Source organism: Hemitrygon akajei, chromosome 6, assembly GCF_048418815.1.
Source record: "Hemitrygon akajei chromosome 6, sHemAka1.3, whole genome shotgun sequence".
Classification (NCBI taxonomy): Eukaryota; Metazoa; Chordata; class Chondrichthyes; order Myliobatiformes; family Dasyatidae; genus Hemitrygon; species Hemitrygon akajei.
Genome location: NC_133129.1, coordinates 104,650,590 through 104,671,470, shown reverse-complemented (window position 1 = coordinate 104,671,470; position 20,881 = coordinate 104,650,590).

Below are 20,881 nucleotides of genomic sequence, written 5' to 3'. Positions count from 1 at the left end.
GGGTGCTCAGTATAGGACAGGGTGGGTGCTCAGTATAGGACAGGGTGGGTGCTCAGTATGGGACGGTGTGGGTGCTCAGTATAGGACAGGGTGGGTGCTCGGTATAGGATGGTGTGGGTGCTCAGTATAATTCACGATGTGTGCACAGTACAGGACGGTGTGGGTGCTTGGAATAGGACAGGGTGGGTGCTCAGTATAGGACGGGGTGGGCGCACAGTATAGGATGGTATGGGTGCTCAGTATAGGATGGTATGGGTGCTCAGTATAGGACAGGGTGGGTGCTCAGTATAGGATGGTATGGGTGCTCAGTATAAGATGGTGTGGGTGCTCAGTATAGGATGGTGAGGGTGCTCAGTATAGGACGGTGTGGGTGCTCAGTATAGGACAGTGCGGGTGCTTGGAATAGGACAGGGTGGGTGCTCAGTATAGGACGGTGTGGGTGCTTGGAATAGGACCGGGTGGGTGTTCAGTATAGGACCGGGTGGGTGTTCAGTATAGGACAGGGTGGGTGCTCGGTATTGGAAAGGGTGGGTGCTCGGTATAGGATGGTGTGGGTGCTCAGTATAGGACCGGGTGGGTGCTCAGTATACGACAGGGTGGGTGCTCAGTATAGGATGGTGTGGGTGCTCAGTATATGACAGGGTGGGTGCTCAGTATAGGATGGTGTGGGTGCTCAGTATAGGACCGGGTGGGTGCTCAGTATAGGACAGGGAGGGTACTCAGTATAGGACAGGGTGGGTGCTCAGTATAGGATGGTGTGGGTGCTCAGTATAGGACAGGGTGGGTGCTCAGTATAGGGTGGGGTGGGTGCACAGTATAGGACGGTATGGGTGCTCAGTATAGGACGGTGTGGGTGCTTGGAATAGGACAGGGTGGGTGCTCAGTATAGGACGGGGTGGGCGCACAGTATAGGATGGTATGGGTGCTCAGTATAGGATGGTATGGGTGCTCAGTATAGGACAGGGTGGGTGCTCAGTATAGGACAGGGTGGGTGCTCAGTATAGGATGGTGTGGGTGCTCAGTATAGGACAGGGTGGGTGCTCAGTATAGGGTGGGGTGGGTGCACAGTATAGGACGGTATGGGTGCTCAGTATAGGACCGTGTGGGTGCTTGGAATAGGACAGGGTGGGTGCTCAGTATAGGACGGGGTGGGCGCACAGTATAGGATGGTATGGGTGCTCAGTATAGGATGGTATGGGTGCTCAGTATAGGACGGGGTGGGTGCTCAGTATAGGATGGTATGGGTGCTCAGTACAGGACAAGGTGGGAGCTCAGTATAGGATGGTATGGGTGCTCAGTATAAGATGGTGTGGGTGCTCAGTATAGGACAGGGTGGGTGCTCAGTATGGGACAGGGTGGGTGCTCAGTATAGGACAGTCTGGGTGCTCGGTATAGGATGGTATGGGTGCTCAGTATAATTCATGGTGTGTGCACAGTATAGGACGGTGTGGGTGCTCAGTATAGGATGGTGTGGGTGCTCAGTATAGGATGGTATGGGTGCTCAGTCTAGGATGGCATGGGTGCTCAGTATAGGACAGGGTGGGTGCTCAGTATAGTATGGTATGGGTGCTCAGTATAGGACGGGGTGGGTGCTCAGTATAGGATGGTGTGGGTGCTCAGTATAGGACCGGGTGGGTGCTCAGTATAGGACCGTGTAGGTGCTCAGTATATAATGCTATGGGTGCTCAGTATAGGACAGGGTGGGTGCTCAGTATAGGATGGTGTGGGTGCTCAGTATCGGACAGGATGGGTGCTCAGTATAGGACAGGGTGGGTGCACATTATAGGATGGTATGGGTGCTCAGTATAGGATGGTATGGGTGCTCAGTATAGGACAGGGTGGGTGCTCAGTATACGACCGGGTGGGTGCTCAGTATAGGACAGGGTGGGAGCTCAGTATAGGATGGTATGGGTGCTCAGTATAGGACGGTGTGGGTGCTCAGTACAGGACAGGGTGGGTGCTCAGTATAGGATGGTATGGTTGCTCAGTATAAGATGGCATGGGTGCTCAGTATAAGATGGCATGGGTGCTCAGTATAGGACAGGGTGGGTGCTCAGTATAGTATGGTATGGGTGCTCAGTGTAGGACGGGGTGGGTGCTCAGTATAGGATGGTGTGGGTGCTCAGTATAGGACCGGGTGGGTGCTCAGTATAGGACAGGGTGGGTGCTCAGTATAGGATGGTGTGGGTGCTCAGTATCGGACAGGAAGGGTGCTCAGTATAGGACAGGGTGGGTGCTCAGTATAGGATGGTGTGGGTGTTCAGTATAGGACAGGGTGGGTCCTCAGTATAGGACAGGGTGGGTGCTCGGTATAGGATGGTGTGGGTGCTCAGTATAGGACCGGGTGGGTGCTCAGTATAGGACAGGGTGGGTGCTCAGTATAGGACGGTGTGGGTGCTTGGAATAGGACAGGGTGGGTGCTCAGTATAGGACGGGGTGGGTGCACAGTATAGGATGGCGTGGGTGCTCAGTATAGGATGGTATGGTAGCTCAGTATAGGACAGGGTGGGTGCTCAGAATAGGACAGGGTGGGTGCTCAGTATGGGACGGTGTGGGTGCTCAGTATAGGACAGGGTGGGTGCTCGGTATAGGATGGTGTGGGTGCTCAGTATAATTCACGATGTGTGCACAGTACAGGACGGTGTGGGTGCTTGGAATAGGACAGGGTGGGTGCTCAGTATAGGACGGGGTGGGCGCACAGTATAGGATGGTATGGGTGCTCAGTATAGGATGGTATGGGTGCTCAGTATAGCACAGGGTGGGTGCTCAGTATAGGATGGTATGGGTGCTCAGTATAAGATGGTGTGGGTGCACAGTATAGGATGGTGAGGGTGCTCAGTATAGGACGGTGTGGGTGCTCAGTATAGGACAGTGCGGGTGCTTGGAATAGGACAGGGTGGGTGCTCAGTATAGGACGGTGTGGGTGCTTGGAATAGGACAGGTTGGGTGCTCAGTATAGGACAGGTTGGGTGCTCAGTATAGGACGGTGTGGGTGATCAGTATAGGACCGGGTGGGTGTTCAGTATAGGACCGGGTGGGTGTTCAGTATAGGACAGGGTGGGTGCTCGGTATTGGAAAGGGTGGGTGCTCGGTATAGGATGGTGTGGGTGCTCAGTATAGGACCGGGTGGGTGCTCAGTATACGACAGGGTGGGTGCTCAGTATAGGATGGTGTGGGTGCTCAGTATAGGACAGGGTGGGTGCTCAGTATAGGATGGTGTGGGTGCTCAGTATAGGACCGGGTGGGTGCTCAGTATAGGACAGGGAGGGTGCTCAGTATAGGACAGGGTGGGTGCTCAGTATAGGATGCTGTGGGTGCTCAGTATAGGACAGGGTGGGTGCTCAGTATAGGGTGGGGTGGGTGCACAGTATAGGACGGTATGGGTGCTCAGTATAGGACGGTATGGGTGCTCAGTATAGGACAGGGTGGGTGCTCAGTATAGGACGGGGTGGGCGCACAGTATAGGATGGTATGGGTGCTCAGTATAGGATGGTATGGGTGCTCAGTACAGGACAGGGTGGGTGCTCAGTATAGGATGGTATGGGTGCTCAGTATAAGATGGTGTGGGTGCTCAGTATAGGACAGGGTGGGTGCTCAGTATAGGATGGTGTGGGTGCTCAGTATAGGACAGGGTGGGTGCTCAGTATGGGACGGTCTGGGTGCTCAGTATAGGACAGGCTGGGTGCTCGGTATAGGATGGTGTGGGTGCTCAGTATAATTCACGGTGTGTGCACAGTATAGGACGGTGTGGGTGCTTGGAATAGGACAGGGTGGGTGCTTGGAATAGGACAGGGTGGGTGCTCAGTATAGGACAGAGTGGGTGCTCAGTATAGGACGGTGTGGGTGCTCAGTATAGGACAGGGTGGGTGCTCAGTATAGGACAGTGTGGGTGCTCTGTATAAGACGGTGTGGGTGCTCAGTATAGGATGGTATGGGTGCTCAGTATAGGATGGCATGGGTGCTCAGTATAGGACAGGGTGGGTGCTCAGTATAGGATGGTGTGGGTGCTCAGTATAGGACAGTGTGGGTGCTCAGTATAGGATGGTATGGGTGCTCAGTATAGGATGGTATGGGTGCTCAGTATAGGACAGGGTGGGTGCTCAGTTTAGGATGGTGTGGGTGCTCAGTATAGGATGGTGTGGGTGCTCAGTATGGGATGGTATGGGTGCTCAGTATAGGATGGCATGGGTGCTAAGTATAGGACAGGGTGGGTGCTTAGTATAGGATGGTGTGGGTGCTCAGTATAGGATGGTGTGGGTGCTCAGTATAGGATGGTATGGGTGCTCAGTCTAGGATGGCATGGGTGCTCAGTATAGGACAGGGTGGGTGCACAGTATAGTATGGTATGGGTGCTCAGTATAGGACGGGGTGGGTGCTCAGTATAGGATGGTGTGGGTGCTCAGTATAGGACCGGGTGGGTGCTCAGTATAGGACCGTGTGGGTGCTCAGTATAGGATGGTATGGGTGCTCAGTATAGGACGGGGTGGGTGCTCAGTATAGGATGGTGTGGGTGCTCAGTATCGGACAGGATGGGTGCTCAGTATAGGACAGGGTGGGTGCACATTATAGGATGGTATGGGTGCTCAGTATAGGATGGTATGGGTGCTCAGTATAGGACAGGGTGGGTGCTCAGTATACGACCGGGTGGGTGCTCAGTATAGGACAGGGTGGGAGCTCAGTATAGGATGGTATGGGTGCTCAGTATAGGACGGTGTGGGTGCTCAGTACAGGACAGGGTGGGTGCTCAGTATAGGATGGTATGGGTGCTCAGTATAAGATGGCATGGGTGCTCAGTATAGGACAGGGTGGGTGCTCAGTATTGTATGGTATGGGTGCTCAGTGTAGGACGGGGTGGGTGCTCAGTATAGGATGGTGTGGGTGCTCAGTATAGGACCGGGTGGGTGCTCAGTATAGGACAGGGTGGATGCTCAGTATAGGATGGTATGGGTGCTCAGTATAGGACAGGGTGGGTGCTCAGTATAGGATGGTGTGGGTGCTCAGTATCGGACAGGAAGGGTGCTCAGTATAGGACAGGGTGTGTGCACATTATAGGATGGTATGTGTGCTCAGTATAGGACGGTATGGGTGCTCAGTATAGGACGGTGTGGGTGGTCAGTATAGAACGGTGTGGGGGCTCAGTATAGGATGGTATGGGTGCTCAGTATAGGACAGGGTGGGAGCTCAGTATAGGATGGTGTGTGTGCTCAGTATAGGACGGTGTGGGTGGTCAGTATAGGACGGTGTGGGTGCTCAGTATAGGATGGTGGGTGCTCAGTATAGGATGGCATGGGTGCTCAGTATAGGACAGGGTGGGTGCTCAGTATAGTATGGTATGGGTGCTCAGTATAGGACGGGGTGGGTGCTCAGTATAGGACCGGGTGGGTGCTCAGTATAGGACAGGGTGGGTGCTCAGTATCGGAAGTATGGGTGCTCAGTTTCGGACAGGGTTGGTGCTCAGTATAGGATGGTGTGGGTGCTCAGTATCGGACAGGATGGGTGCTCAGTATAGGACAGGGTGGGTGCACATTATAGGATGGTATGGGTGCTCAGTATAGGATGGTATGGGTGCTCACTATAGGACAGGGTGGGTGCTCAGTATACGACCGGGTGGGTGCTTGGAATAGGACAGGGTGGGCGCTCAGTATAGAACGGTGTGGGTGCTCAGTATAGGACAGGGTGGGAGCTCAGTATAGGATGGTATGGGTGCTCAGTATAGGATGGTATGGGTGCTCAGTATAGGACAGGGTGGGTGCTCAGTATAGGATGGTGTGGGTGCTCAGTATAGGATGGTGTGGGTGCTCAGTATAGGACAGGGAGGGTGCTCAGTAAAGGACAGGGTGGGTGCTTAGTAAAGGATGATGTGGGTGCTCAGTATAGGACGGGGTGGGTGCTCAGTATAGGATGGTGTGGGTGCTCAGTATAGGACCGGGTGGGTGCTCAGTATAGGACAGGGTGGATGCTCAGTATAGGATGGTATGGGTGCTCAGTATAGGACGGGGTGGGTGCTCAGTATAGGATGGTGTGGGTGCTCAGTATCGGACAGGAAGGGTGCTCAGTATAGGACAGGGTGGGTGCACATTATAGGATGGTATGAGTGCTCAGTATCGGATGGTATGGGTGCTCAGTATAGGATGGTATGGGTGCTCAGTATAGGACAGGGTGGGTGCTCAGTTTAGGATGGTGTGGGTGCTCAGTATAGGATGGTGTGGGTGCTCAGTATGGGATGGTATGGGTGCTCAGTATAGGATGGCATGGGTGCTAAGTATAGGACAGGGTGGGTGCTTAGTATAGGATGGTGTGGGTGCTCAGTATAGGATGGTGTGGGTGCTCTATAGGATGGTATGGGTGCTCAGTCTAGGATGGCATGGGTGCTCAGTATAGGACAGGGTGGGTGCACAGTATAGTATGGTATGGGTGCTCAGTATAGGACGGGGTGGGTGCTCAGTATAGGATGGTGTGGGTGCTCAGTATAGGACCGGGTGGGTGCTCAGTATAGGACCGTGTGGGTGCTCAGTATAGGATGGTATGGGTGCTCAGTATAGGACGGGGTGGGTGCTCAGTATAGGATGGTGTGGGTGCTCAGTATCGGACAGGATGGGTGCTCAGTATAGGACAGGGTGGGTGCACATTATAGGATGGTATGGGTGCTCAGTATAGGATGGTATGGGTGCTCAGTATAGGACAGGGTGGGTGCTCAGTATACGACCGGGTGGGTGCTCAGTATAGGACAGGGTGGGAGCTCAGTATAGGATGGTATGGGTGCTCAGTATAGGACGGTGTGGGTGCTCAGTACAGGACAGGGTGGGTGCTCAGTATAGGATGGTATGGGTGCTCAGTATAAGATGGCATGGGTGCTCAGTATAGGACAGGGTGGGTGCTCAGTATAGTATGGTATGGGTGCTCAGTGTAGGACGGGGTGGGTGCTCAGTATAGGATGGTGTGGGTGCTCAGTATAGGACCGGGTGGGTGCTCAGTATAGGACAGGGTGGATGCTCAGTATAGGATGGTATGGGTGCTCAGTATAGGACAGGGTGGGTGCTCAGTATAGGATGGTGTGGGTGCTCAGTATCGGACAGGAAGGGTGCTCAGTATAGGACAGGGTGTGTGCACATTATAGGATGGTATGTGTGATCAGTATAGGACGGTATGGGTGCTCAGTATAGGACGGTGTGGGTGGTCAGTATAGAACGGTGTGGGGGCTCAGTATAGGATGGTATGGGTGCTCAGTATAGGACAGGGTGGGAGCTCAGTATAGGATGGTGTGTGTGCTCAGTATAGGACGGTGTGGGTGGTCAGTATAGGACGGTGTGGGTGCTCAGTATAGGATGGTGGGTGCTCAGTATAGGATGGCATGGGTGCTCAGTATAGGACAGGGTGGGTGCTCAGTATAGTATGGTATGGGTGATCAGTATAGGACGGGGTGGGTGCTCAGTATAGGACCGGGTGGGTGCTCAGTATAGGACAGGGTGGGTGCTCAGTATAGGAAGTATGGGTGCTCAGTTTCGGACAGTGTGGGTGCTCAGTATAGGATGGTGTGGGTGCTCAGTATCGGACAGGATGGGTGCTCAGTATAGGACAGGGTGGGTGCACATTATAGGATGGTATGGGTGCTCAGTATAGGATGGTATGGGTGCTCACTATAGGACAGGGTGGGTGCTCAGTATACGACCGGGTGGGTGCTTGGAATAGGACAGGGTGGGCGCTCAGTATAGAACGGTGTGGGTGCTCAGTATAGGACAGGGTGGGAGCTCAGTATAGGATGGTATGGGTGCTCAGTATAGGATGGTATGGGTGCTCAGTATAGGACAGGGTGGGTGCTCAGTATAGGATGGTGTGGGTGCTCAGTATAGGATGGTGTGGGTGCTCAGTATAGGACAGGGAGGGTGCTCAGTAAAGGACAGGGTGGGTGCTTAGTAAAGGATGATGTGGGTGCTCAGTATAGGACGGGGTGGGTGCTCAGTATAGGATGGTGTGGGTGCTCAGTATAGGACCGGGTGGGTGCTCAGTATAGGACAGGGTGGATGCTCAGTATAGGATGGTATGGGTGCTCAGTATAGGACGGGGTGGGTGCTCAGTATAGGATGGTGTGGGTGCTCAGTATCGGACAGGAAGGGTGCTCAGTATAGGACAGGGTGGGTGCACATTATAGGATGGTATGAGTGCTCAGTATCGGATGGTATGGGTGGTCAGTATAGGACGGTGTGAGGGCTCAGTATAGGATGGTATGGGTGCTCAGTATAGGACAGGGTGGGAGTTCAGTATAGGATGGTGTAGGTGCTCAGTATAGGACGGTGTGGGTGCTCAGTATAGGACAGGGTGGGAGCTCAGTATAGGACGGTGTGGGTGCTCAGTATAGGATGGTGGGTGCTCAGTATAGTATGGTATGGGTGCTCAGTATAGGACGGGGTGGGTGCTCAGTATAGGATGGTGTGGGTGCTCAGTATAGGACCGGGTGGGTGCTCAGTATAGGACAGGGTGGGTGCTCAGTATAGGAAGTATGGGTGCTCAGTATAGGACAGGGTGGGTGCTCAGTATAGGATGGTGTGGGTGCTCAGTATCGGACAGGATGGGTGCTCAGTATAGGACAGGGTGGGTGCACATTATAGGATGGTATGGGTGCTCAGTATAGGATGGTATGGGTGCTCACTATAGGACAGGGTGGGTGCTCAGTATACGACCGGGTGGGTGCTTGGAATACGACAGGGTGGGTGCTCAGTATAGAACGGTGTGGGTGCTCAGTATAGGACAGGGTGGGAGCTCAGTATAGGATGGTATGGGTGCTCAGTATAGGATGGTATGGGTGCTCAGTATAGGACAGGGTGGGTGCTCAGTATAGGATGGTGTGGGTGCTCAGTATAGGATGGTGTGGGTGCTCAGTATAGGATGGTATGGGTGCTCAGTATAGGACGGTGTGGGTGGTCAGTATAGGACGGTGTGGGGGCTCAGTATAGGATGGCGTTTGTGCACAGTATAGGACGGTGTGGGTGGTCAGTATAGGACGGTGTGGGTGCTCAGTATAGGATGGTGGGTGCTCAGTATAGGATGGCATGGGTGCTCAGTATAGGACAGGGTGGGTGCTCAGTATAGTATGGTATGGGTGCTCAGTATAGGACGGGGTGGGTGCTCAGTATAGGAAGGTGTGGGTGCTCAGTATAGGACCGGGTGGGTGCTCAGTATAGGACAGGGTGGGTGATCAGTATAGGAAGTATGGTTGCTCAGTTTCGGACAGGGTGGGTGCTCAGTATAGGATGGTGTGGGTGCTCAGTATCGGACAGGATGGGTGCTCAGTATAGGACAGGGTGGGTGCACATTATAGGATGGTATGGGTGCTCAGTATAGGATGGTATGGGTGCTCACTATAGGACAGGGTGGGTGCTCAGTATACGACCGGGTGGGTGCTTGGAATAGGACAGGGTGGGTGCTCAGTATAGAACGGTGTGGGTGCTCAGTATAGGACAGGGTGGGAGCTCAGTATAGGATGGTATGGGTGCTCAGTATAGGATGGTATGGGTGCTCAGTATAGGACAGGGTGGGTGCTCAGTATACGACCGGGTGGGTGCTCAGTATAGGACAGGGTGGGAGCTCAGTATAGGATGGTATGGGTGCTCAGTATAGGACGGTGTGGGTGCTCAGTACAGGACAGGGTGAGTGCTCAGTATAGGATGGTATGGGTGCTCAGTATAAGATGGCATGGGTGCTCAGTATAAGATGGCATGGGTGCTCAGTATAGGACAGGGTGGGTGCTCAGTATAGTATGGTATGGGTGCTCAGTGTAGGACGGGGTGGGTGCTCAGTATAGGATGGTGTGGGTGCTCAGTATAGGACAGGGTGGGTGCTCAGTATAGGACAGGGTGGATGCTCAGTATAGGATGGTATGGGTGCTCAGTATAGGACAGGGTGGGTGCTCAGTATAGGATGGTGTGGGTGCTCAGTATCGGACAGGAAGGGTGCTCAGTATAGGACAGGGTGGGTGCTCAGTATAGGATGGTGTGGGTGTTCAGTATAGGACAGGGTGGGTCCTCAGTATAGGACAGGGTGGGTGCTCGGTATAGGATGGTGTGGGTGCTCACTATAGGACCGGGTGGGTGCTCAGTATAGGACAGGGTGGGTGCTCAGTATAGGACGGTGTGGGTGCTTGGAATAGGACAGGGTGGGTGCTCAGTATAGGACGGGGTGGGTGCACAGTATAGGATGGCGTGGGTGCTCAGTATAGGATGGTATGGGTGCTCAGTATAGGACAGGGTGGGTGCTCAGAATAGGACAGGGTGGGTGCTCAGTATGGGACGGTGTGGGTGCTCAGTATAGGACAGGGTGGGTGCTCGGTATAGGATGGTGTGGGTGCTCAGTATAATTCACGATGTGTGCACAGTACAGGACGGTGTGGGTGCTTGGAATAGGACAGGTTGGGTGCTCAGTATAGGACAGGGTGGGTGCTCAGTATAGGATGGTATGGGTGCTCAGTATAGGATTGTGTGGGTGCTCAGTATAGGATGGTATGGGTGCTCAGTATAGGATGGTATGGGTGCTCAGTATAGCACAGGGTGGGTGCTCAGTATAGGATGGTATGGGTGCTCAGTATAAGATGGTGTGGGTGCACAGTATAGGATGGTGAGGGTGCTCAGTATAGGACGGTGTGGGTGCTCAGTATAGGACAGTGCGGGTGCTTGGAATAGGACAGGGTGGGTGCTCAGTATAGGACGGTGTGGGTGCTTGGAATAGGACAGGTTGTGTGCTCAGTATAGTACAGGTTGGGTGCTCAGTATAGGACGGTGTGGGTGATCAGTATAGGACCGGGTGGGTGTTCAGTATAGGACCGGGTGTGTGTTCAGTATAGGACAGGGTGGGTGCTCGGTATTGGAAAGGGTGGGTGCTCGGTATAGGATGGTGTGGGTGCTCTGTATAGGACCGGGTGAGTGCTCAGTATACGACAGGGTGGGTGCTCAGTATAGGATGGTGTGGGTGCTCAGTATAGGACAGGGTGGGTGCTCAGTATAGGATGGTGTGGGTGCTCAGTATAGGACCGGGTGGGTGCTCAGTATAGGACAGGGAGGGTGCTCAGTATAGGACAGGGTGGGTGCTCAGTATAGGATGGTGTGGGTGCTCAGTATAGGACAGGGTGGGTGCTCAGTATAGGGTGGGGTGGGTGCACAGTATAGGACGGTATGGGTGCTCAGTATAGGACGGTGTGGGTGCTTGGAATAGGACAGGGTGGGTGCTCAGTATAGGACGGGGTGGGCGCACAGTATAGGATGGTATGGGTGCTCAGTATAGGATGGTATGGGTGCTCAGTACAGGACAGGGTGGGTGCTCAGTATAGGATGGTATGGGTGCTAAGTATAAGATGGTGTGGGTGCTCAGTATAGGACAGGGTGGGTGCTCAGTATAGGATGGTATGGGTGCACAGTATAGGACAGGGTGGGAGCTCAGTATGGGACGGTCTGGGTGCTCAGTATAGGACAGGCTCGGTGCTCGGTATAGGATGGTGTGGGTGCTCAGTATAATTCACGGTGTGTGCACAGTATAGGACGGTGTGGGTGCTTGGAATAGGACAGGGTGGGTGCTTGGAATAGGACAGGGTGGGTGCTCAGTATAGGACAGAGTGGGTGCTCAGTATAGGACGGTGTGGGTGCTCAGTATAGGACAGGGTGGGTGCTCAGTATAGGACAGTGTGGGTGCTCTGTATAAGACGGTGTGGGTGCTCAGTATAGGATGGTATGGGTGCTCAGTATAGGATGGTGTTTGTGCACAGTATAGGACGGTGTGGGTGGTCAGTATAGGACGGTGTGGGTGCTCAGTATAGGATGGTGGGTGCTCAGTATAGGATGGCATGGGTGCTCAGTATAGGACAGGGTGGGTGCTCAGTATTGTATGGTATGGGTGCTCAGTATAGGACGGGGTGGGTGCTCAGTATAGGAAGGTGTGGGTGCTCAGTATAGGACCGGGTGGGTGCTCAGTATAGGACAGGGTGGGTGATCAGTATAGGAAGTATGGTTGCTCAGTTTCGGACAGGGTGGGTGCTCAGTATAGGATGGTGTGGGTGCTCAGTATCGGACAGGATGGGTGCTCAGTATAGGACAGGGTGGGTGCACATTATAGGATGGTATGGGTGCTCAGTATAGGATGGTATTGATGCTCACTATAGGACAGGGTGGGTGCTCAGTATACGACCGGGTGGGTGCTTGGAATAGGACAGGGTGGGTGCTCAGTATAGAACGGTGTGGGTGCTCAGTATAGGACAGGGTGGGAGCTCAGTATAGGATGGTATGGGTGCTCAGTATAGGATGGTATGGGTGCTCAGTATAGGACAGGGTGGGTGCTCAGTATACGACCGGGTGGGTGCTCAGTATAGGACAGGGTGGGAGCTCAGTATAGGATGGTATGGGTGCTCAGTATAGGACGGTGTGGGTGCTCAGTACAGGACAGGGTGAGTGCTCAGTATAGGATGGTATGGGTGCTCAGTATAAGATGGCATGGGTGCTCAGTATAAGATGGCATGGGTGCTCAGTATAGGACAGGGTGGGTGCTCAGTATAGTATGGTATGGGTGCTCAGTGTAGGACGGGGTGGGTGCTCAGTATAGGATGGTGTGGGTGCTCAGTATAGGACCGGGTGGGTGCTCAGTATAGGGCAGGGTGGATGCTCAGTATAGGATGGTATGGGTGCTCAGTATAGGACAGGGTGGCTGCTCAGTATAGGATGGTGTGGGTGCTCAGTATCGGACAGGAAGGGTGCTCAGTATAGGACAGGGTGGGTGCTCAGTATAGGATGGTGTGGGTGTTCAGTATAGGACAGGGTGGGTCCTCAGTATAGGACAGGGTGGGTGCTCGGTATAGGATGGTGTGGGTGCTCACTATAGGACCGGGTGGGTGCTCAGTATAGGACAGGGTGGGTGCTCAGTATAGGACGGTGTGGGTGCTTGGAATAGGACAGGGTGGGTGCTCAGTATAGGACGGGGTGGGTGCACAGTATAGGATGGCGTGGGTGCTCAGTATAGGATGGTATGGGTGCTCAGTATAGGACAGGGTGGGTGCTCAGAATAGGACAGGGTGGGTGCTCAGTATGGGACGGTGTGGGTGCTCAGTATAGGACAGGGTGGGTGCTCGGTATAGGATGGTGTGGGTGCTCAGTATAATTCACGATGTGTGCACAGTACAGGACGGTGTGGGTGCTTGGAATAGGACAGGTTGGGTGCTCAGTATAGGACGGGGTGGGCGCACAGTATAGGATGGTATGGGTGCTCAGTATAGGATGGTATGGGTGCTCAGTATAGGATGGTATGGGTGCTCAGTATAGCACAGGGTGGGTGCTCAGTATAGGATGGTATGGGTGCTCAGTATAAGATGGTGTGGGTGCACAGTATAGGATGGTGAGGGTGCTCAGTATAGGACGGTGTGGGTGCTCAGTATAGGACAGTGCGGGTGCTTGGAATAGGACAGGGTGGGTGCTCAGTATAGGACGGTGTGGGTGCTTGGAATAGGACAGGTTGTGTGCTCAGTATAGGACAGGTTGGGTGCTCAGTATAGGACGGTGTGGGTGATCAGTATAGGACCGGGTGGGTGTTCAGTATAGGACCGGGTGGGTGTTCAGTATAGGACAGGGTGGGTGCTCGGTATTGGAAAGGGTGGGTGCTCGGTATAGGATGGTGTGGGTGCTCTGTATAGGACCGGGTGAGTGCTCAGTATACGACAGGGTGGGTGCTCAGTATAGGATGGTGTGGGTGCTCAGTATAGGACAGGGTGGGTGCTCAGTATAGGATGGTGTGGGTGCTCAGTATAGGACCGGGTGGGTGCTCAGTATAGGACAGGGAGGGTGCTCAGTATAGGACAGGGTGGGTGCTCAGTATAGGATGGTGTGGGTGCTCAGAATAGGACAGGGTGGGTGCTCAGTATAGGGTGGGGTGGGTGCACAGTATAGGACGGTATGGGTGCTCAGTATAGGACGGTGTGGGTGCTTGGAATAGGACAGGGTGGGTGCTCAGTATAGGACGGGGTGGGCGCACAGTATAGGATGGTATGGGTGCTCAGTATAGGATGGTATGGGTGCTCAGTACAGGACAGGGTGGGTGCTCAGTATAGGATGGTATGGGTGCTAAGTATAAGATGGTGTGGGTGCTCAGTATAGGACAGGGTGGGTGCTCAGTATAGGATGGTATGGGTGCACAGTATAGGACAGGGTGGGTGCTCAGTATGGGACGGTCTGGGTGCTCAGTATAGGACAGGCTGGGTGCTCGGTATAGGATGGTGTGGGTGCTCAGTATAATTCACGGTGTGTGCACAGTATAGGACGGTGTGGGTGCTTGGAATAGGACAGGGTGGGTGCTTGGAATAGGACAGGGTGGGTGCTCAGTATAGGACAGAGTGGGTGCTCAGTATAGGACGGTGTGGGTGCTCAGTATAGGACAGGGTGGGTGCTCAGTATAGGACAGTGTGGGTGCTCTGTATAAGACGGTGTGGGTGCTCAGTATAGGATGGTATGGGTGCTCAGTATAGGATGGCATGGGTGCTCAGTATAGGACAGGGTGGGTGCTCAGTATAGGATGGTGTGGGTGCTCAGTATAGGACAGTGTGGGTGCTCAGTATAGGATGGTATGGGTGCTCAGTATAGGATGGTATGGGTGCTCAGTATAGGACAGGGTGGGTGCTCAGTTTAGGATGGTGTGGGTGCTCAGTATAGGATGGTGTGGGTGCTCAGTATGGGATGGTATGGGTGCTCAGTATAGGATGGCATGGGTGCTAAGTATAGGACAGGCTGGGTGCTTAGTATAGGATGGTGTGGGTGCTCAGTATAGGATGGTGTGTGTGCTCAGTATAGGATGGTATGGGTGCTCAGTCTAGGATGGCATGGGTGCTCAGTATAGGACAGGGTGGGTGCACAGTATAGTATGGTATGGGTGCTCAGTATAGGACGGGGTGGGTGCTCAGTATAGGATGGTGTGGGTGCTCAGTATAGGACCGGGTGGGTGCTCAGTATAGGACCGTGTGGGTGCTCAGTATAGGATGGTATGGGTGCTCAGTATAGGACGGGGTGGGTGCTCAGTATAGGATGGTGTGGGTGCTCAGTATCGGACAGGATGGGTGCTCAGTATAGGACAGGGTGGGTGCACATTATAGGATGGTATGGGTGCTCAGTATAGGATGGTATGGGTGCTCAGTATAGGACAGGGTGGGTGCTCAGTATACGACCGGGTGGGTGCTCAGTATAGGACAGGGTGGGAGCACAGTATAGGATGGTATGGGTGCTCAGTATAGGACGGTGTGGGTGCTCAGTACAGGACAGGGTGGGTGCTCAGTATAGGATGGTATGGGTGCTCAGTATAAGATGGCATGGGTGCTCAGTATAGGACAGGGTGGTTGCTCAGTATAGTATGGTATGGGTGCTCAGTGTAGGACGGGGTGGGTGCTCAGTATAGGATGGTGTGGGTGCTCAGTATAGGACCGGGTGGGTGCTCAGTATAGGACAGGGTGGATGCTCAGTATAGGATGGTATGGGTGCTCAGTATAGGACAGGGTGGGTGCTCAGTATAGGATGGTGTGGGTGCTCAGTGTCGGACAGGAAGGGTGCTCAGTATATGACAGGGTGGGTGCACATTATAGGATGGTATGTGTGCTCAGTATAGGACGGTATGGGTGCTCAGTATAGGACAGTGTGGGTGGTCAGTATAGAACGGTGTGGGGGCTCAGTATAGGATGGTATGGGTGCTCAGTATAGGACAGGGTGGGAGCTCAGTATAGGATGGTGTGTGTGCTCAGTATAGGACGGTGTGTGTGGTCAGTATAGGACGGTGTGGGTGCTCAGTATAGGATGGTGGGTGCTCAGTATAGGATGGCATGGGTGCTCAGTATAGGACAGGGTGGGTGCTCAGTATAGTATGGTATGGGTGCTCAGTATAGGACGGGGTGGGTGCTCAGTATAGGACAGGGTGGGTGCTCAGTATAGGACAGGGTGGGTGCTCAGTATAGGAAGTATGGGTGCTCAGTTTCGGAGAGGGTGGGTGCTCAGTATAGGATGGTGTGGGTGCTCAGTATCGGACAGGATGGGTGCTCAGTATAGGACAGGGTGGGTGCACATTATAGGATGGTATGGGTGCTCAGTATAGGATGGTATGGGTGCTCACTATAGGACAGGGTGGGTGCTCAGTATACGACCGGGTGGGTGCTTGGAATAGGACAGGGTGGGTGCTCAGTATAGAACGGTGTGGGTGCTCAGTATAGGACAGGGTGGGAGCTCAGTATAGGATGGTATGGGTGCTCAGTATAGGATGGTATGGGTGCTCAGTATAGGACAGGGTGGGTGCTCTGTATAGGATGGTGTGGGTGCTCAGTATAGGATGGTGTGGGTGCTCAGTATAGGACAGGGAGGGTGCTCAGTAAAGGACAGGGTGGGTGCTCAGTAAAGGATGGTGTGGGTGCTCAGTATAGGACGGGGTGGGTGCTCAGTATAGGATGGTGTGGGTGATCAGTATAGGACCGGGTGTGTGCTCAGTATAGGACAGGGTGGATGCTCAGTATAGGATGGTATGGGTGCTCAGTATAGGACAGGGTGGGTGCTCAGTATAGGATGGTGTGGGTGCTCAGTATCGGACAGGAAGGGTGCTCAGTATAGGACAGGGTGGGTGCACATTATAGGATGGTATGAGTGCTCAGTATAGGATGGTATGGGTGGTCAGTATAGGACGGTGTGAGGGCTCAGTATAGGATGGTATGGGTGCTCAGTATAGGACAGGGTGGGAGTTCAGTATAGGATGGTGTGGGTACTCAGTATAGGACGGTGTGGGTGCTCAGTATAGGACAGGGTGGGAGCTCAGTATAGGACAGGGTGGGTGCTCAGTATAGTATGGTATGGGTGCTCAGTATAGGACGGGGTGGGTGCTCAGTATAGGATGGTGTGGGTGCTCAGTATAGGACCGGGTGGGTGCTGAGTATAGGACAGGGTGGGTGCTCAGTATAGGAAGTATGGGTGCTCAGTATAGGACAGGGTGGGTGCTCAGTATAGGATGGTGTGGGTGCTCAGTATCGGACAGGATGGGTGCTCAGTATAGGACAGGGTGGGTGCACAGTATAGGATGGTATGGGTGCTCAGTATAGGATGGTATGGGTGCTCACTATAGGACAGGGTGGGTGCTCAGTATACGACCGGGTGGGTGCTTGGAATACGACAGGGTGGGTGCTCAGTATAGAACGGTGTGGGTGCTCAGTATAGGACAGGGTGGGAGCTCAGTATAGGATGGTATGGGTGCTCAGTATAGGATGGTATGGGTGCTCAGTGTAGGACAGGGTGGGTGCTCAGTATAGGATGGTGTGGGTGCTCAGTATAGGATGGTGTGGGTGCTCAGTATAGGATGGTATGGGTGCTCAGTATAGGACGGTGTGGGTGGTCAGTATAGGACGGTGTGGGGGCTCAGTATAGGATGGTGTTTGTGCTCAGTATAGGACGGTGTGGGTGGTCAGTTTTGGAACGGTGTGGGTGCTCAGTATAGGATGGTGGGTGCTCAGTATAGGATGGCATGGGTGCTCAGTATAGGACAGGGTGGGTGCTCAGTATAGTATGGTATGGGTGCTCAGTATAGGACGGGGTGGGTGCTCAGTATAGGATGGTGTGGGTGCTCAGTATAGGACCGGGTGGGTGCTCAGTATAGGACAGGGTGGGTGATCAGTATAGGAAGTATGGGTGCTCAGTTTCGGACAGGGTGGGTGCTCAGTATAGGATGGTGTGGGTGCTCAGTATCGGACAGGATGGGTGCTCAGTATAGGACAGGGTGGGTGCACATTATAGGATGGTATGGGTGCTCAGTATAGGATGGTATGGGTGCTCACTATAGGACAGGGTGGGTGCTCAGTATACGACCGGGTGGGTGCTTGGAATAGGACAGGGTGGGTGCTCAGTATAGAACGATGTGGGTGCTCAGTATAGGACAGGGTGGGAGCTCAGTATAGGATGGTATGGGTGCTCAGTATAGGATGGTATGGGTGCTCAGTATAGGACAGGGTGGGTGCTCAGTATAGGATGGTGTGGGTGCTCAGTATAGGATGGTGTGGGTGCTCAGTATAGGACAGGGAGGGTGCTCAGTATAGGACAGGGTGGGTGCTCAGTAAAGGATGGTGTGGGTGCTCAGTATAGGACGGGGTGGGTGCTCAGTATAGGATGGTGTGGGTGCTCAGTATAGGACCGGGTGGGTGTTCAGTATAGGACATGGTGGATGCTCAGTATAGGATGGTATGGGTGCTCAGTATAGGACAGGTTGGGTGCTCAGTATAGGATGGTGTGGGTGCTCAGTATCGGACAGGAAGGGTGCTCAGTATAGGACAGGGTGGGTGCACATTATAGGATGGTATGGGTGCTCAGTATAGGATGGTACGGGTGCTCAGTATAGGACGGTGTGGGTGGTCAGTATAGGACGGTGTGGCGGCTCAGTATAGGATGGTATGGGTGCTCAGTATAGGACAGGGTGGGAGCTCAGTATAGGATGGTGTGTGTGCTCAGTATAGGACGGTGTGGGTGGTCAGTATAGGACGGTGTGGGTGCTCAGTATAGGATGGTGGGTGCTCAGTATAGGATGGCATGGGTGCTCAGTATAGGACAGGGTGGGTGCTCAGTATAGTATGGTATGGGTGCTCAGTATAGGACGGGGTGGGTGCTCAGTATAGGATGGTGTGGGTGCTTAGTATAGGACCGGGTGGCTGCTCAGTATAGGACAGGGTGGGTGCTCAGTATAGGAAGTATGGGTGCTCATTATAGGACAGGATGGGTGCTCAGTATAGGACAGGGTGGGTGCACATTATAGGATGGTATGGGTGCACAGTATAGGATGGTATGGGTGCTCAGTATAGGACAGGGTGGGTGCTCAGTATACGACCGGGTGGGTGCTCAGTATAGGACAGGGTGGGAGCTCAGTATAGGATGGTATGGGTGCTCAGTATAGGACGGTGTGGGTGCTCAGTACAGGACAGGGTGGGTGCTCAGTATAGGATGGTATGGGTGCTCAGTATAAGATGGCATGGGTGCTCAGTATAGGACAGGGTGGTTGCTCAGTATAGTATGGTATGGGTGCTCAGTGTAGGACGGGGTGGGTGCTCAGTATAGGATGGTGTGGGTGCTCAGTATAGGACCGGGTGGGTGCTCAGTATAGGACAGGGTGGATGCTCAGTATAGGATGGTATGGGTGCTCAGTATAGGACAGGGTGGGTGCTCAGTATAGGATGGTGTGGGTGCTCAGTGTCGGACAGGAAGGGTGCTCAGTATATGACAGGGTGGGTGCACATTATAGGATGGTATGTGTGCTCAGTATAGGACGGTATGGGTGCTCAGTATAGGACAGTGTGGGTGGTCAGTATAGAACGGTGTGGGGGCTCAGTATAGGATGGTATGGGTGCTCAGTATAGGACAGGGTGGGAGCTCAGTATAGGATGGTGTGTGTGCTCAGTATAGGACGGTGTGTGTGGTCAGTATAGGACGGTGTGGGTGCTCAGTATAGGATGGTGGGTGCTCAGTATAGGATGGCATGGGTGCTCAGTATAGGACAGGGTGGGTGCTCAGTATAGTATGGTATGGGTGCTCAGTATAGGACGGGGTGGGTGCTCAGTATAGGACAGGGTGGGTGCTCAGTATAGGACAGGGTGGGTGCTCAGTATAGGAAGTATGGGTGCTCAGTTTCGGAGAGGGTGGGTGCTCAGTATAGGATGGTGTGGGTGCTCAGTATCGGACAGGATGGGTGCTCAGTATAGGACAGGGTGGGTGCACATTATAGGATGGTATGGGTGCTCAGTATAGGATGGTATGGGTGCTCACTATAGGACAGGGTGGGTGCTCAGTATACGACCGGGTGGGTGCTTGGAATAGGACAGGGTGGGTGCTCAGTATAGAACGGTGTGGGTGCTCAGTATAGGACAGGGTGGGAGCTCAGTATAGGATGGTATGGGTGCTCAGTATAGGATGGTATGGGTGCTCAGTATAGGACAGGGTGGGTGCTCTGTATAGGATGGTGTGGGTGCTCAGTATAGGATGGTGTGGGTGCTCAGTATAGGACAGGGAGGGTGCTCAGTAAAGGACAGGGTGGGTGCTCAGTAAAGGATGGTGTGGGTGCTCAGTATAGGACGGGGTGGGTGCTCAGTATAGGATGGTGTGGGTGATCAGTATAGGACCGGGTGTGTGCTCAGTATAGGACAGGGTGGATGCTCAGTATAGGATGGTATGGGTGCTCAGTATAGGACAGGGTGGGTGCTCAGTATAGGATGGTGTGGGTGCTCAGTATCGGACAGGAAGGGTGCTCAGTATAGGACAGGGTGGGTGCACATTATAGGATGGTATGAGTGCTCAGTATAGGATGGTATGGGTGGTCAGTATAGGACGGTGTGAGGGCTCAGTATAGGATGGTATGGGTGCTCAGTATAGGACAGGGTGGGAGTTCAGTATAGGATGGTGTGGGTACTCAGTATAGGACGGTGTGGGTGCTCAGTATAGGACAGGGTGGGAGCTCAGTATAGGACAGGGTGGGTGCTCAGTATAGTATGGTATGGGTGCTCAGTATAGGACGGGGTGGGTGCTCAGTATAGGATGGTGTGGGTGCTCAGTATAGGACCGGGTGGGTGCTGAGTATAGGACAGGGTGGGTGCTCAGTATAGGAAGTATGGGTGCTCAGTATAGGACAGGGTGGGTGCTCAGTATAGGATGGTGTGGGTGCTCAGTATCGGACAGGATGGGTGCTCAGTATAGGACAGGGTGGGTGCACAGTATAGGATGGTATGGGTGCTCAGTATAGGATGGTATGGGTGCTCACTATAGGACAGGGTGGGTGCTCAGTATACGACCGGGTGGGTGCTTGGAATACGACAGGGTGGGTGCTCAGTATAGAACGGTGTGGGTGCTCAGTATAGGACAGGGTGGGA